Below are 16262 nucleotides of genomic sequence, written 5' to 3'. Positions count from 1 at the left end.
TCCTACTTTCAGTTTTTAATTAGAAATTTGTTTAAATATTTTAAAATGTTTCTCTGCACTTATTGATATAATCACAAAATTATTTTTTCACAATTTCTTTTTTTTTCACAATTTCAAGGTCTAATATTTATTAGTAGAAATTTATTTTTGTTCAATTTTGTGTTTCAGAATGAAGCATTAATAACAAATCTCTCTTGGTAGATGAAAGTAGGACATAGCAAAGTTTACTATTCTTTGCAATGTCACAAAAAGATACAATCATTTAGGAAACTTTTAATACTGGGCTGGGGGAAATAGATTCTAAATAACAACAGCACACACCTTTCTATTAATTCTTTAAATATTGTAATAAAAAACATTATCTGTTAATGGATTTTTACTTTTTTCTTAAGCAACTTATTTGGGTCACTGCACTTTTTATACTAGTCTTTAATATATTCTCTACAGAATTCTCAATTGACTGCAAAAATGATTAACAGTAGGCTCTCATTCCTGCTGTTAAATTCAATCATTCATGAATTCACCAGATGTTTCTTTGGGGGGAGCCAATGATTTTTTTTCATTGTCATCCCTAACCTGGATACAGTAAATATTCAAAATGTGACATTATGTTGAGTTTCATGATGAAAATGTTAATTAATGTTCATATAAATCTTTAATTTTTGCATTTTTAAGTCTATCATAAGAATTTTGCTATTTATTGCTGTAGTTGTAGACTTACAAACTTTTGTGCTTGGATTTCAGTTATACAATGATCGAGTACCCCTCCCTCCACCAGTGCCCATTCTCCACCACCAATGATCCCAGTAACCCTCTCTCCCCTCCCATGCCCCATCTCATTCTGCCTCTGTGGCAGGGCATTCCCTTTTGTTCTCTCTCTCCTTTTGGTTGCTGAGGTTTGCAATAGAGGCATTGAGTGGCAATCATGTTTGGTTTATAATCTACTTTCAGCATGCATCTCCCAACCTGGGAGGATCCTCCCAACACCCTTTACTTGGTGTTCCCTGCTCTGTCTGAGCTGCCATTTCCTCTAGTATGTGCAGCTGGTCTTCAAGCCACGGAGTGAACCTCCTGGTACGTATCTTGACTATTCTTGGATGTTAGTCTTCTATTTTGTTACTTTATATTCCCCAGATGAATGCAATCTTTCTATGACTGTCCATCTCTTTCTGACTCATTTTACTTATCATGATACTTTCCATATAGTATCACTTGTATGTAAATTTCATGACTTCATCTTTTCTAACAGCTGCATAGTACTTCATTGTATAGATGTACCAAAGTTTCTTTAACCTGCCATCTGTTCTTGGGCACTCGTTTTTTTTTTCCAGATTTTGGCTATTGTGAACAGTGCAGCAATGAACAAAAAAGTACAGATGTCATTTCGGCTATACTTTTTTGCCTCTCTGGGGTATATTCCCAGGAGTGCTATTGCTGGGTCAAATGGGAGCTCAATTTCTAATTTTTTGAGAATCGTCCATACTGTTTTCTAAAAGGGCTGGACCAGTCGGCATTCCAACCAGCAGTGAAGGAGAGTCCCTTTCTCGCTGCATCTGCGCCAACACCGGTTACTTTTGTTCTTGTGGATGTGGGCAAGTCACTGATGTGTGAGATGGTATCTCATTGTTGTTTTGATCTGCATCTCCCTGATGACTAGTGAGGTAGAACATTTTCTCATGTGCCTTTTAGCCATTCAGGAAAAATAAAAAAGACACACTTCACATATGATTAAAAAGTAAAATAAGTTTATAATTTTAAGCATCAGGATCACAGTAATAAAGATGAATAATAGGGGGACGTGACCTGGTGGGGCAGGGCGGGGCATGCTGTTCTACGGCCCCACCCTGCCGCCACGTCTGGACTGGGGAGCAGATTGTGTGGCCACCAGCTTGTGGAAGCTGCACGGGAGCTAGTACCAGGCGCCTGAGGAGGAGGAGTACACCCGCAAAGGGGGGATGCCATTTGCCGTGGCTGCGGCCACCGCACAGGCTCAAGGACCAAGTTTCCGAGGCTGGAGAGATGTGAGCTCTCTGTTTAATAACGATGATGAGAAACATCTGCTGGAAAGATGTAAATCCCCCCAAGTCTGAAGAAACTAACTTAAGACTAAAAGAAGAATTGAAGACAGAGGAAAAAAGCTGGATTTGGGGACAATTTGGTGTTAAAACTGAGCGCACAATCTAAGAGGCCCAATGAGATTGAAGGTTGGGAGCCTCCAAAACTTGGTTTTAAAGATGTGGCCATGGATGTGGATGGTGCTGTAAGTGACTGTCCCCACACCTGGGCTGGGAGGAAGATGGTAAGGCCTCCACCAAGTACACCAGCCTGCCGGCTCCACAAACAGCTCGCGATGGGGCCTGTGGTCAGTAGGAAAGCTGGTTGGCATCTGCAATGGGAGCAAAGACCACCTGACAGGATAGCTGGGAGGGACTGGAGTGAGTTGAGGGTTATGAACTGCTAGCTGTGCACCTTGCCCCTCCGCTTACAGCCCACTGGGGTATGTTTCCTCCTGCTCAGTGCCTCCTTTCTTCCTCGCTTGCTGAACTAGGAAAGGCCCAGTAGCGTGTGTGCGTGTAACTCCTCCAACAAGAAGACAGGGCCTGGATACTCAGTTGCCTTACTGAGAAACACTCACCCTCAACTTGGGCTGCTAAAGCTAGATGTGCATCTAGCGGCCCCCTCTTGCAGGGCGGTCTTCGTGCTGCCTCATATCCACATCACCTCCCCCTGAACAGAGACAGGAATGTAGCAGTGGATGCACCTGCATGCCAATTGCCAGGAACTTGCTTTCTTGCTGTAAGATGATTTTCCAGCAAGTCCTAGATGAATCATGTTTGGCTGCAGATCACAGCTTTTGTAACGCATTTACACGTAGGTGAGCAGGTCAGCTGCCACGAAAACAGAGGTCACACCACCCTCACTGCCCAAGGTCTCCTGGCTGGCCCAGCACTGGGGGGCCCATGTGGTGACAGTGGAGTGCTCTCTCTCTTGCTGTCTGCTCCTGGCTCCACTCTTGAACCTTTACATTCTCTTCTTTCGATTTCTTCTGAACATTTGTTTCTTTGATAATTGGAGAATGAAGAATGTTATAATGTATGAATCCATTTCAGTCACATAATACACCTAATTTTGTTTAGAAGATAGTAGTTTATTCATCACAGTTAAAACTATAGAAAATACTGGAAGTGCCTCTTTTCTTTTAACCCAGGTTTGGGTTTTCAAAATGAAACTGTTGCTCTGATTGATGTCAGAACCCAGAGGGCTGGGTTAGGGCTACTGGTGAGAGTGCCAGACTGTAGCCCTGTGTGCTGTACTTGAAGAGTGACCCTGAGCCAGGAATGTGGCCAGAAAGGCTCTGTCACAGGCATGTGTGCAAGTATGTCTGAAGCATGGGACTCCAGTCACATCATGTATCACTCATGTGCATGCACACGTCCCCACTAAGTGGGTGTGGAAGACACACCCACATGTGGGCACAGTGGAAGAGCTGCAAGTGGTGGCCCCATCATTCTTCTCAATAGGACCCACCCAAAGTTCACATCACTGAGAGGGGTGCCAGTGGTGGCTGGGCCTAGTCATGAGTTGGGGGTGGCTGCCCAGCACAGAGGAATTCATGATGGCTAAGTTGGACAATCTTGTTTTCTCAGGTAAAGTTCAGTCTAAGCCTGTCCTTAGACACCACCTCCTCAGAGGCCCTGAAGTTTAAAGCAGGAGCCAATCGGGCTTGTCTCTGGCCCAATCTCAGGCTGCATTGTTTGAAGCTGAGTGGGGGGACTGCCTGGGAGGAGACCTTTGTCCTCCTGGCTCTGGCCTTTGTGGTGACACCAAGTGCCTGTGATACATCTCATGAGGGTCTACGTGGCTGGTGGCGCTCTCCCTGATAATATCAGAATCTAGAGACAGAGCTGGTTGAGCTATGCACTGTGAATCACATCTTCAATTTTCTTCTGTTATATATGATTAAATGAGATAACTCTGTAATATATTTATTGGCCTGCTTTGGGAGAAATGTTTTTTTTTCCCTTGACATAATTTGCCAAAGCCACAGTTAGGTTCTCAGGTGAATGAGGGGTTGATCTGGGACTGACTTGAGTTCTGTAAACTCATAGCTTCATTGTGTGAGGAGTGAGCTGTTCAGTGCATCCGATGTTCTCATTACTTCTTAATAAAAAAGTTTTTGGCTTCAGAAAAGGCAGAAATGGTTAATGCTGAGCTGTTTGAAAAATAAAAATGTCACTGATACTTTCAAAAAAAAAGATGAATAACAGGTTCTATGTAAAGCACAGGATATAAAATAGAATAGTTTTTTATATAAACATTCACCGTCACTGTCACTGTCCTCCCATAGCTTATCGATTTGCTCGAGTGGGTCCAGTAACATTGTGAGACTTGTTACTGTGTTTGGCATGTCGCATACATCACGGGTAGCTTGCCAGGCTTAGCCATGCGGGCAAGATACTCTCAGTAGCTTGACGGGCTTTCCGAGAGGGGCGGAGGAATCGAGCTCAGGTCGACCTGGTCGGCCTCATGCAAGGCAATCACCCTACTCACTGTACTATCGCTCCAGCCCATATAAACATTAAATACTAAAATATAAGGAAGCAAAATCCTCAAAATTCCAATAAAAATTATTGTCAACATGAGTTTTATTACCATCTATTCTGTAAATTTGGTATGATAAAGAATATATTTTTAATATACGTATTTATATAGGACCTTAAAATTCCTTGCCTTAAAACATTTTTTAGAAAACTACAGTGCAGAATCCGACCAGTCTTACTGAGTTAAGATGGTAGAATGAAAAACTCAAATAGTAATAATGAGCTGTACAACCTCTCTGATAGAATTTTAAAGAGGAATTGTTGAGGATGTTTAAGCAGTTCAAAGAAAAATTGGAAGGGACCACCAATAAGATACAAGAGGATAAAAGAGAAGAAATGAGGAAACCACGAACAGAAATGACAGAACTGAAAAACTTAGAAGCCAACAACTCATCAAAAGGATTATAAACCATAACCAAGTGAAACTCCTTATGGGGGATACAAAAAGGGATTAAAATATGCATATCACTCAATTCTGTAGCACTGAAGCAATGTCCTCCCCTTGTTCATCGATTTGCTCAAGCAACAAATTGTGAGAGTTTTTGTTACTGTTTTTGGCATATCAAATACATCACAAGTAGCTTGCCAGGCTTTGCTATGTGGATGAGATACTCTTGGTAGCTTGCTGAACTCTCCGAGAGGGGCAGAGTAATCGAACCTAGGTCCTCTGTGTGCAAGGCAAAAGTCCTACCCACTGTGCTATCGCTCCAGCTCATCACTCAATTCTAGATAAATCAAAATTTTAAACTCTGTGATTATATAAATAGAATAGAAAGAATTTGACAAGATTTGCCACCCATTCATCATTTAAAAAAAATTAACAAAATGGAAATTGAAGGAATTTTCCCCAACATGGTTAAAGCAATTTACCACAAGCCTACAGCATACTTTATAATCAATGGGGTAAAACTAAAAACTTTCCCCCTAAAATCAGGCATGAGGCAAGTTTGCCCACTCTCAAAACTTCTATTTGACATAGTAAAGGAAGCACTTGCCAAATCAATTAGACAGAAAAAAGATATCCAGAGCATCTACATAGGAAAGAAAGAAGACAAGCTCTCACTATTTGCAGATGACATGATACTATACTTAGAAAATTCTAAAGATTCAACAAAAAAGCTCCTAGAAACAATAGATTTGTATAGTAAAGTAGCAGGCTACAAAATTAATATGCAGAAGGTCATGACTTTTATATATCCAAATAATGAAAGAGAAGAGATATCTAAAAACATTCACAATTGTGAAATTTTCCCATTCAAAAACTCAAGTACCTTGAAACAGCTTAACTAAAGAGCGAAAGACCTATACCAAGAAAATTACAACGCTTTTTCAAAAATTCAAAGAAAACACGATAAAATGGAAACACATCACCTATTCATGAATTCAGAGGATTGATGTAATCCAAAATGCCAATATTCCCCAAAGCGTTGTACAGATTCAATGCAGTTCCTAAAAGGATACTCATGTTATTTTTCAAAAGAGTGTATCAAACACTACAGAAATTCGTTTGTAACAATACTCCCTGAATAGCTAAAGAAGTCCTTGGGGAAATAAAGATGAGACCAATTTTCTCAACGTCAAACTATACTTCAAAGTGGTAGTAATTAAAACATCATGGTACTGGAATAAAGACAGACCCTCAGATCAGTGGAGTAGACTTGAATGTCCTGAGACAGATGCTTAGTTAGTCTTTGGTAATGGGACAAAAATATGAACTGTAGAAAGGGAAGCCTATTCAAGAAGTGGTGTTTGGAAAATTGGTCAGCTATGTGCAAAAATAAACAAACAACCTCAGACCTCGTTCTAATTCCATGAATGAAAGTCAAATAAAAATGGATTAACAACCTTGATAACAGACCTGAATCCATTAGGTACAGAGAGAAAAACATAGGCAGATCTCTCTATGACATTGAAGCTAAAGATATCTTCAAGGATGAAATACCAATGAGCAAAGATAAACAAATAGAACTACATTAAATAGAACAACATTAAATTGAGAAGCTTATGATCCTCAAATAAATGATTACCAGGTTAAGAAGACAACCTACAGAATGGAATTAATCATTTATCCAACATATTTATGATAAGGTGTTAATGTCAAAGGTATATAAGACAATAGTATACTTTTAAAAATGTTTTCATTATTTTTTATTGAATCACTGTGAGCTACAGTTACAAACTTTCATGATTAAGTTTCAGTCATACAATGATAGAACACTCATCCCTCCACCAGTGTGCATTTTCAACCACCAATATTCCTAGTATCCCTCGCACCACCCCCAGCCCTGTGCCTCTGTGCCAGGAACCTTCCTTCTTACTCTCTCTCAACTTTGAGGCATTATGGTTTACAATATAGATACTGAGAGGCCATCATGTTTGGTCGTTTATCTACTTTCCGCACACATCTCCCATCCGAAGCAATCCCTCCAACCGTAATTTATTAAGTGGTCCCTTTTCCATTCCAATTTTCTTTTTCTCCAGCACATGAGGCCAGCTTCAAACCATGGAGTGATTTTCCTGGCCCTTATCTCTACTGTTCTTAAGTGTTAGTCTCATCTTATGTTATTTTATATTCCACAAATGAGTGCAATCATTCTATGCCTGTCCCTCTCTTTCTGACTCATTTCACTTAGCATGATACTCTCCATGTCCATCCATTTATGCGAATTTCATGACTTCATCTTTTCAAACAGCTGCATAGTATTCCGTTCTGTAAATATAACAAAGTTTCTTTAACCAATCATCTGTACTTGTGCACTTGGGTTTCCAGATTATGACTATTGTGAACAATGCTCCAATAAACATACAGGTGCAGATGGCATTTCTACTGTGCTTTATTTGCATCTCCGTAATATATTCCTAGAAGTGTTATTGCTGGGGTGAAAAGGGACCTCAATTTCTAGTTTTTTGAAGAATATCCTTACTGTTTTCAAAAAAGGCTTCGACCAGTTGTCACTCCCACCAATAATGAATGAGAGTCCCTTTCTCCCTGCATCCGTGCCAGCACTGACTGTTCTTGTTCTTACTGATGTGTGCCAATTTCTCTGGTGTAAGATGATATCTAATGTTTATTTGATTTGCGTCTCCTCGATGATTAATGATCTAGAGCATTTTTATGTGCCTTTTGGCCACATTTCAATTTCTGTTTTGAGGAAGTTTCTGTTAATTTATTCTCCCCTTTAAAAAATTTTTTTGAATCACCATAAGGGACAGTTACAGAATTACATATTTTCATGCTTACGTTTTAGCCATACAATGATCAAGTATCCATCCCTCCACCAGTACCCATTCACCACCTCCAATATTCCCAGTATCTCTCCCACCATTCCCACCCCATCCCCCTCACTCTCACCCCCGCCTCTGTGGCAGGCACATACCCTTTTACTCTCTCTCTCCTTTGGGATGTTATGGTTTGCAATACAGGTATTAACTGGCCATCATGTTCAGACTATAGTCTACTTTCAGCATGCTTCTCCCATTCCAAGCGAGCTCTTCAAGCATGCTTTACTTGGTGGTCCCTTCTCTATCTCAGCTGTCTTTTCCCCCAGCTTGTGCAACTGTGCTCCATTGGTCTGCGGGTCTCTTTCAATTCCAATACCATACTGTTTTAATTGCTACTATTTGTGTTACTTTTTAAATTGGGGAAGGTTATGCCACCCATCTTCTTTTTCCCAAGGATTACTTTAGCAATTCATGGGGGTTTATTGCTGCATATGAATTTCAGGAGTGTTTTGTCTATTTCTTTGAAAAATGTTGTGGGTACCCGTATAAGGACTGCACGGAATTTGTATAATGCTTCAGGGAGTACTGCCATTTTCATAAAGTTAATTATCCTGATCCATGAGCAGGGGATGGGGCTCCATTTCCTAGTGTCCTTTTCGATTTTTTTTAGTATTATGTTGTAGTTTTCTTTGTATAGTTCCTCTTTTGTTAAGCTTATTCTCAAGTACCTGACTTTCTCAGGCACAGTTGTGAATGGGACTTTTTAAAATTTTTCTTTTTTCTATTTTATTATTTTACATAGGTAATCCATGGACTTTTGTGTACTGGTTTTGTAACCTGCCACTTTACTATACAAATCTATTGTTTCTAGGAGCTTTTCTATAGTTTCTTTAGGATTTTCTAAGTATAGTATCATGTTATCTGCAAATAATGAGCTTTTCTTCTTCCTTTCCTATCTGGATGACCTTGATATCTTTTTCTTGCCTGACTGTTATGGCAAGTACTTCCAGTATAGCAGTAATGAAGGTAAGAAACCTTGTCTTCTTTAATTTCTTAGAAAGAAGTCTCTTAGTTTTCCCCCATTGAGAATAATGCTTGCTGTTGACTTGTGGTAGATGGCTTTGTGTGTGTGTGTGTGTGTGTGTGTTTCTTTGCCTTTATTTTTTTTTGTGGTAGATGGCTTTGATTATATTGAGGAGAGTTCCTTCAATTACCATTTTGCTGAGAATTTTTATCATAAATTGTGCTGGTTCTTGTTAAATGCCTTCTCTGCCTCGATTAAAATGATCAATCAAGGTTTTTATCTTTCCTTTTATTGATATGGTGCTTTTTGCTGATTGATTTGCGAATGTTAAACCCTCCTTGCATCTTCGGATGAATCCTACTCGGTCATGGTGTATGATCTTTTGATGAGTTGTTGGGTTCTATTTGCTAGTATTTTGTTGAGGATCTATATGGCCTGATACTGGTTTGTTCACTCCAGCGTTTTTGAGGAAACTGTTTGCTTGTTTTTGTTTTCTATCTTTTCACTTTGTGTATTTGTTTGCTCTGGCTGTTTAGATGTGTTTCTTACAGGCAGGAGAAATTTGGGTTCAATTTTTGCATCCATCCTGTCTCTCTGTGTCTTTTAATTGGTGCATTTAGTCCATGACATTGAGAAAGACTACTGTTATGGGGTTTTGTGCCATATTTTTGCAGGAGTTTGGTGTGTTTGAGGGCTTGTCTTTTCTTAAAATCTCCCATTTTGTCTGTAAACATGGTTTTGAGTCTATGAAATTCCTTTGTTGTTTGTATGTACAGATGTGTATTATTTCTTCAAGTATGAATATTAATCTAGTTGGGTAAAGTATTGGGTGAGGCATTCATTTCATTGAATTTTTCCCTATATCCTCCTCCACTGTCTTCAGGACTGGAGAGTTTTATCAGATACGACTGCTGTAAATCTTAAGGATTCTTCTTTATAAGCAATTTCCTTCTTTGATATTGCTGCTTTCAGTATTTTTTCTTTATGTATTGTTTTTGTCATTCTGATTAGGATGTGTTTCAGAGTATTTTTGTTTGGATTTCTATTAGCTAGTACCCTTCAGGCCTCCTGAATATGGGTGCAGGTGCACTTCAGCTCTGGGAAGTTCTCCACAATGATACCTTTGACGGTTGCCTCTTCATTAGGGTTTTCTTCCTGTTCTTTGAGACTCCAGTGATTCTTAGGTTACTCATCTTGGTTTAATTCTGATTTTCTCTTGAATCTATTGGTTTACTTTGAGGCCTTTTTCCATCTCCTGCAATTGTTTAGAGATTCTCTGCACCTCAACTTGGAGCTCACTGATTCTGTCCCCAGCAGTTGTTACTCTGCTACTGAGGCCTTCTGGTGAGTTTTTCTTTTCACTTACTAGGTTTTTCAGACCTGTAATTTCTGCTTATATTTTTGTTCATGTTTTCATCATTTCTGCTTTCATATCCTCCTGTATTTTATTGGCAGTGTGTTCCATTGTTTCTTTGAGTTTCTTATGCATCATTAACAGTTCCATTCTAAAATCCCTATTTGAGAGTTTATATAGCACATTATTACTGTTTGATTCATCAGAGCTAGCAACTTCTGGTCAGTTTCTGCATTGCTTTACCATAGTGACCTTGACGTTTTGGAGTTTTTTTCCCTTGTGTTGTCGCATATATGGCCCCTTGCAGTGCGGATATCTTTGTGTGTTACCACAGCTTATTGATAAGTAAAGAAATGGGTGGCCTGAGTTAACTACCACCTCAAATGTGGGGACCAAACAAAATGACTTCTGCGGGTGAATGCTATTGCATCCACTAACTTGTCCACGTGGTTTTGTGGTTAGAAATTTTTAGGGTGTGCTCTGAGGGGAAGATACAGTGGGTGATACTAGGGGCCCACATACATGTTGGAGAAATAAGTTGATGGAGGGGTAGATGTCAGGAGAGGGTGGTGACACTTGTATAACTTTATAGGAAAAAGTCATCAAATTCTATTCAAAAAAAAAGTAAGAGATGAACATAAACTTCCTCAAATAGCCAAAGACATATGAAAAAAATGGTCTGATCACAATTCAGGAGATGCAAATCCAAACAGCAAGATATTATGTCACATCACAGAGAATGACATACATCAAAAGAACAAGAAAAATCAGTTCTGGCATGGATGATGAAAGAAAGAGACCTTCATTTACTGTTGTGGGAATGTTGACTACTCCAGCCATTCTGGAAAACAATATGGGAATTCCTAAAAAATTTAGAAACTGAATTTTCATTTGAGCCAGCATCTCTAGTTCCTGTACATACCCAAAGGGTAAAATAACAAAACGGAGAAAAGAGATTGAATCCCCTCTCAGCACTATCACAGTAGCCAAAATATGGGAACAACCCATGTACCCAAAAACAAATGACTAGATTTTTAAAAAGATGATAGACATGCCCCAGGTGTCCTCTGGGACCCTAGGCTGCCCACCATTCCTGAGCACGTTTCTGCCCCCAATGCTGCACCCAGTTTTTATCTTCTTCCAGGTCTGTACTCCCCACATACACCAGGTACCCTTAGTGTGTGGAGTCTCTACAAAAGTGGGTGTGGCCTCTGCAGAAGTGAGCGTGGCCTGTTTTTGACCAGCAGCCACTCATGCAGCCGCAGATAAATTAACCAGACCCAGCAATCTCAAAGACCCAAAGACCTCCAGACCACCACCATGCTGAGACCACTCTCTGCACACATGAAGGTGCTGGCAGAGGGACAAAGTCACGATGGTTCCGGGGCCGATATCTCCAAGCCTACTCGGATTGGGGCCGAGCATCCTCCAACCAGATCCTCCAAATTCCAGTAGGCAGGGGTCACACCCACCAACTGGCCCCCTGGCGCTGTGTAATCCCATCAAGGCCAAGACTCAGAGACTATAAAAATCAGCTCCCGGAAGAGAACAGTGCAATCTCCTGCCCCAGCGCCTGGCTGTCCTCACCGGGGCCCCTTGAAGGGGAGCGGGTTGAGCTTTTCTCCCCACCCCGACCAGGGCTCCGGCAACCGAAGTCCTCCAGGACCAGCTACCACCATGCTGAGACCACTCGCATTTGCGGGCGCATGACATCCTATTATGACATCTTATCTCATTCCTACTTTGGACAAACTGGCAGGCTACCGAATGTAGCCTGCCCACACGGCAGAGTCTGGCAAACTCCTCGTGGCGTAACCAATATGCCAAATACCAGTAACAATGATGGGTCTCATTCTCCTAAAGATCCTTGAATATAATCTCAGGGCTAGGATGAGGGAGACGTTACTGGGGCCTTCTCGAGGCAATCGATGAATAACAGGATGATTTGTGATTGATTTTGAGCAATCTCATGCAACATCTCAGTCTCTAAACCTCCACAACAACATGAAGAAACAACGCAAATCCCCACCACTAGGAGAGAACAATGAAGAGTCCAGAAGCCTCAATAGGTGTTACCCACTTAAGAGACCTATCTGATAAAGAATTCAGATATGAAGTAATGAAGATGTCCAATGAACCCAAAGAAACAGTGACAAGATATCCAGTAAATTAAAGGAGTACATGAAAGAAACAATTGAGAAAATACAGGAAGAAATGAGAGCAGAAATTGGAAAGCTATGCACAGAAATGTCAGGAATAATCACTTAATCACTTAACTTCCCGTTAGTCGTCGATTTGCTCGAGCGGGCGCCAGTAACGTCTCCATTTGTCCCTGCCGCGTGCTAGTGTAGCCCAATGGCATCTGTTCGCTCCGGGAACATGAAGAGCCTCAAACCGATCGTTCATGATCTTGACGAAGAAGTCTGACCATCTGGTAGGTGGGCGGCCACGCGGTCTTTTGACATCCCGTGGAATCCAGTCGGTAACAGCTCTAGTCCAGCGGTTGTCTTTAAATCTCATTACGTGACCAGCCCATCTGATTTTCGACACCTTGGCAAATGAGACAGCGTCCCTGATTCAGGAATAAAGGATTCGGTAAATGAAATAAAAAAAAAGTCAGTGTGTGCTCTCAACAGTAGAATGGCTACAGCTTAAGAGAGAATGAGTGAGCTGGAAGATGAGCTGCAGAAAGCCTACAGGCAAAAACAAACATGGCAAGAGACCTCAAAATAGCTTTAGAGCGAATCAGAGTCCAAGGGGATGATTACAAGAGGAACAACATTAGAATCATTGGACTATCAGAAGGTCAGGGAAACAATCCCAATGCAAAAACCACAGTCAAACAAATCATTGCTTAAAAGTTCCCAGAGCTGGAAAATGCAGGCATTCATATTCAAGGAGCCCAGAGAGTGCCAGCTAAAAGAGACCCTAACAAAAACACTCAATGACATATCATAGTTATAATGATTAGTTAGAATGATGAATTCCACAGATAGAAACACAATACTACAAGCAGCAAGGTGAAGGAAGGAAATAACATACAGAGGAGCACCCCTTAGATTCACAGCAGACCTATCAGAGGAAACATTCCAAGCCCGAAGGCAATGGTGGGATATAGTGAAAAAACTCACTGAAATGACTGCTTCACCAAGAATACTTTATCCGGCTAAACTCTCACTCAAACTCGAAGGAAGGGTACACTGTTTTCTGGATAAATAACTTCTCAGAAACTTCATAGACTTAAAACCAAACCTAAAAGAAGGGCTAAAGGGGCTATTGTAAAATAAGACAACCCCCTACAAGCACAAAAAACCCTTACAGAAAGATGACACAAAACCCAATAACAATAATCTCTCTCAATATCAATGGTCTAAATTCACCAATCAAGAGACACAGAGTGTCAAAATGTATTCAGAGATAGAACCCAATATTCTGCTGCCTACAAGAAACACATCTGAACAATCAGAACAAATACAGACTCAAAGTCAAAGGATGGAAAGCAACCCTAAAAGTAAACAACCCCATCAAAAAAGTTGGAGTGGCCTTACTATTATCAGACAACATAGATTTCAGGTTGAAAAAGATTAGAAGGGACAGTGAAGGTCATTTTTTATTAATCAAGGTATATGTACAGCAGGAAGAAATCACACTCCTAAAGGTATACACACCCAATGAGGGACCAGCCAAATATGTACAACAACTGCTAGCAGACCTTAAGAAGGACATTCCAATCAACACAATAGTAGTTGGAGACTTCAACACCGCCTTATCACTCCTGGATAGATCAAGAAGACTAAAAATCAACAAGGAAATAAAGGCTCTGAAGGAAGAAATAGAAGATGGGGGCTAATAGATCTATATAGGAATTTATATTCCCCCCAAAAGAAAACACATTCTTGACCAGCACACATGGAACATTTTCCGGAATAGACCATGGGCTGGGCCACAAAGCATACCTCAACAGAATCAGGAAGATAGGCATTGTATCAACTATCTTCTCAGACCACAATACACTGAAGATAGAAGTTAATCATATCCAGACGCAAAAAAAAAAAAATCAAACACGTGAAACTTAAACAACTCAATGTTGAACAGGGAGTGGGTCAGGAAAGAAATCAAGGAAGAAATCAAAAGATACCTGGAAAGAAATGAGAATGAAGACACGAAATACTTTATCTGGCTAAACTTTATCTGAGATACTTTATCCGGACACCTGTGGGACGCAGTGAAAGCCATGTTAAGGGGAAAAATTATAGCTCTGCAAGAATTTCTCAGGAGGGAAGAAAGGGCCCACATAAACAACTTGATTTCACAGCTCAAGATCTTAGAAAAGATCAAAAAAAGCCCAGACCAGACAGAAGGAAAGAGATCAAATAACTTAGAGCAGAAATCAAAGACATGGAAACCAAAAAAAAAAAAAAAAAACCAATCTGAGAGATCAATGAAAACAAGAGATGTTTCTTCGAGAAAATAAACAAGATGGATAAACCACTGCAAGACTCACAAAGAGAGAGAGAGAGAAAAAAAACCTAATAAACTAAATCAGAAATGAAAAGCAGGATATCACAAAAGAACCGAAGAAGATCATCAGAGACTACTTTGAAAGTCTGTATGCCATGGAACAAGAGAACCTAGAAGAAATGGGTAAATCCCTGGATTCCTATCATCTCCCAAGGCTGAATCAAGAAGATCTAGAGTACCTGAATAAACCTATTACCATCAAGGAAATTGAAACTGTAATCAAAAGTCTTCCCCAAAACAAAAGCCCAGGTTCAGATGGATTTACTAGAGAATTATTCCAAACATTAGAGAGGACATATTGCCAGTTCTTCTCAAGCTTTTTCAGAAGATTGAAGAAATAGAAACTCTCCCAAACAGTTTCTATGAAGCTCATATTTCTCTACTACCAAAAGGAAAAAAAGATACCACAAGAAAAGAAAACTACAGGTTGACATCCCTGATGAACATGGGTGCAGAGATTCTCAACAAAATACTAGCAAATAGAATTTAACAACTCATCAAAAAGATCATACACCATGACCAAGTGGGATTCATCCCGGAGATGCAAGGGTGGTTTAACATTTGGAAATCAATCAACATAATACAACATATAAACAAAAAATGATTTAAAAAAACATATGATCATATCAATAGATGCAGAGAAAGCATTTGACAAGATCCAGCACCCATTTATGATAAAAACCCTCGCCAAAATGGGTATAAAAGGGACTTTGCTAAATAGAGTTAAGTCATCTACCACAAACCTATGGCAAGCATCATCCTCAATGGGGAAAAAATAAGAGCCTTCCCTCTAAGATCAGAGATGAGACAAGGATACCCACTTTATCCATTGCTGTTCAATATAGTACTGAAAGTACTTGCAATAGCAGTTAGGCAAGAAAAAGATATTAAGGGCATTCAGGTAGGAAAAGAAGAAATCAAGCTCTCACTACTAGATATGATACTAGACTTAGAGAACCCTAAAACTTCTACCAAGAAACTCCTAGAAACAATAGATTTGTATAGTAAAGTTGCAGGCTATAAAATCAATACCCAAAAGTCCATGGATTTCCTATACGCAAATCGTGAGGGAGAAAAAAGTGACATGAAATAAAGCAATCCCATTCACAATTGTGCCCCAGAAAATCAAGTCTCTAGGAAGAAGCTTAACTAATGACTAAGAGATCTGTACAAAGAAAACTACAAAATGCTACTTCAGGAAATAAATAAAGTAATTCTTAGGGAAACGAAAATGGGAGGAATCAACCTCCCCAACCTCAAACTCTACTAGAAAGCAGTAATAATTAAAACAGCATGGTACTGGAAAAAATGCAGAGCTGTAGACCAATGGAACAGGGTTGAATATACTGACAATTCCCCCCAAATATATGATCATCTAATCTTTGACAAGGGAGCAAGAAATGTGCAGTGGAGCAAGGAAAGCCTCTATAACAAATTGTGCTGGAAAAACTGGACAAGTACATGCAAAAAATTGGGCTCAGATCTCTACCTAACACCATGTACAACAGTAAGACCAAACTGGAATCCATAAGTTACATTG

The 16262-nt window shown here is 40.0% G+C and overlaps 1 pseudogene; it reads left to right on the top strand.

The window, feature by feature from the left end:
- The window catches only part of LOC130027140 (testis development-related protein-like), a 99975-nt pseudogene extending 97555 nt beyond the window's left edge, over nucleotides 1-2420 (top strand).
- The last annotated feature ends 13842 nt before the right edge of the window (nucleotides 2421-16262 follow it).

This window comes from Sorex fumeus, unplaced genomic scaffold (genome assembly GCF_029834395.1).
Source record: "Sorex fumeus unplaced genomic scaffold, SorFum_2.1 ptg000036l, whole genome shotgun sequence".
Classification (NCBI taxonomy): Eukaryota; Metazoa; Chordata; class Mammalia; order Eulipotyphla; family Soricidae; genus Sorex; species Sorex fumeus.
Note: the sequence above shows the minus strand (reverse complement) of the source record. Positions and strands in the feature narration are given on the sequence as shown.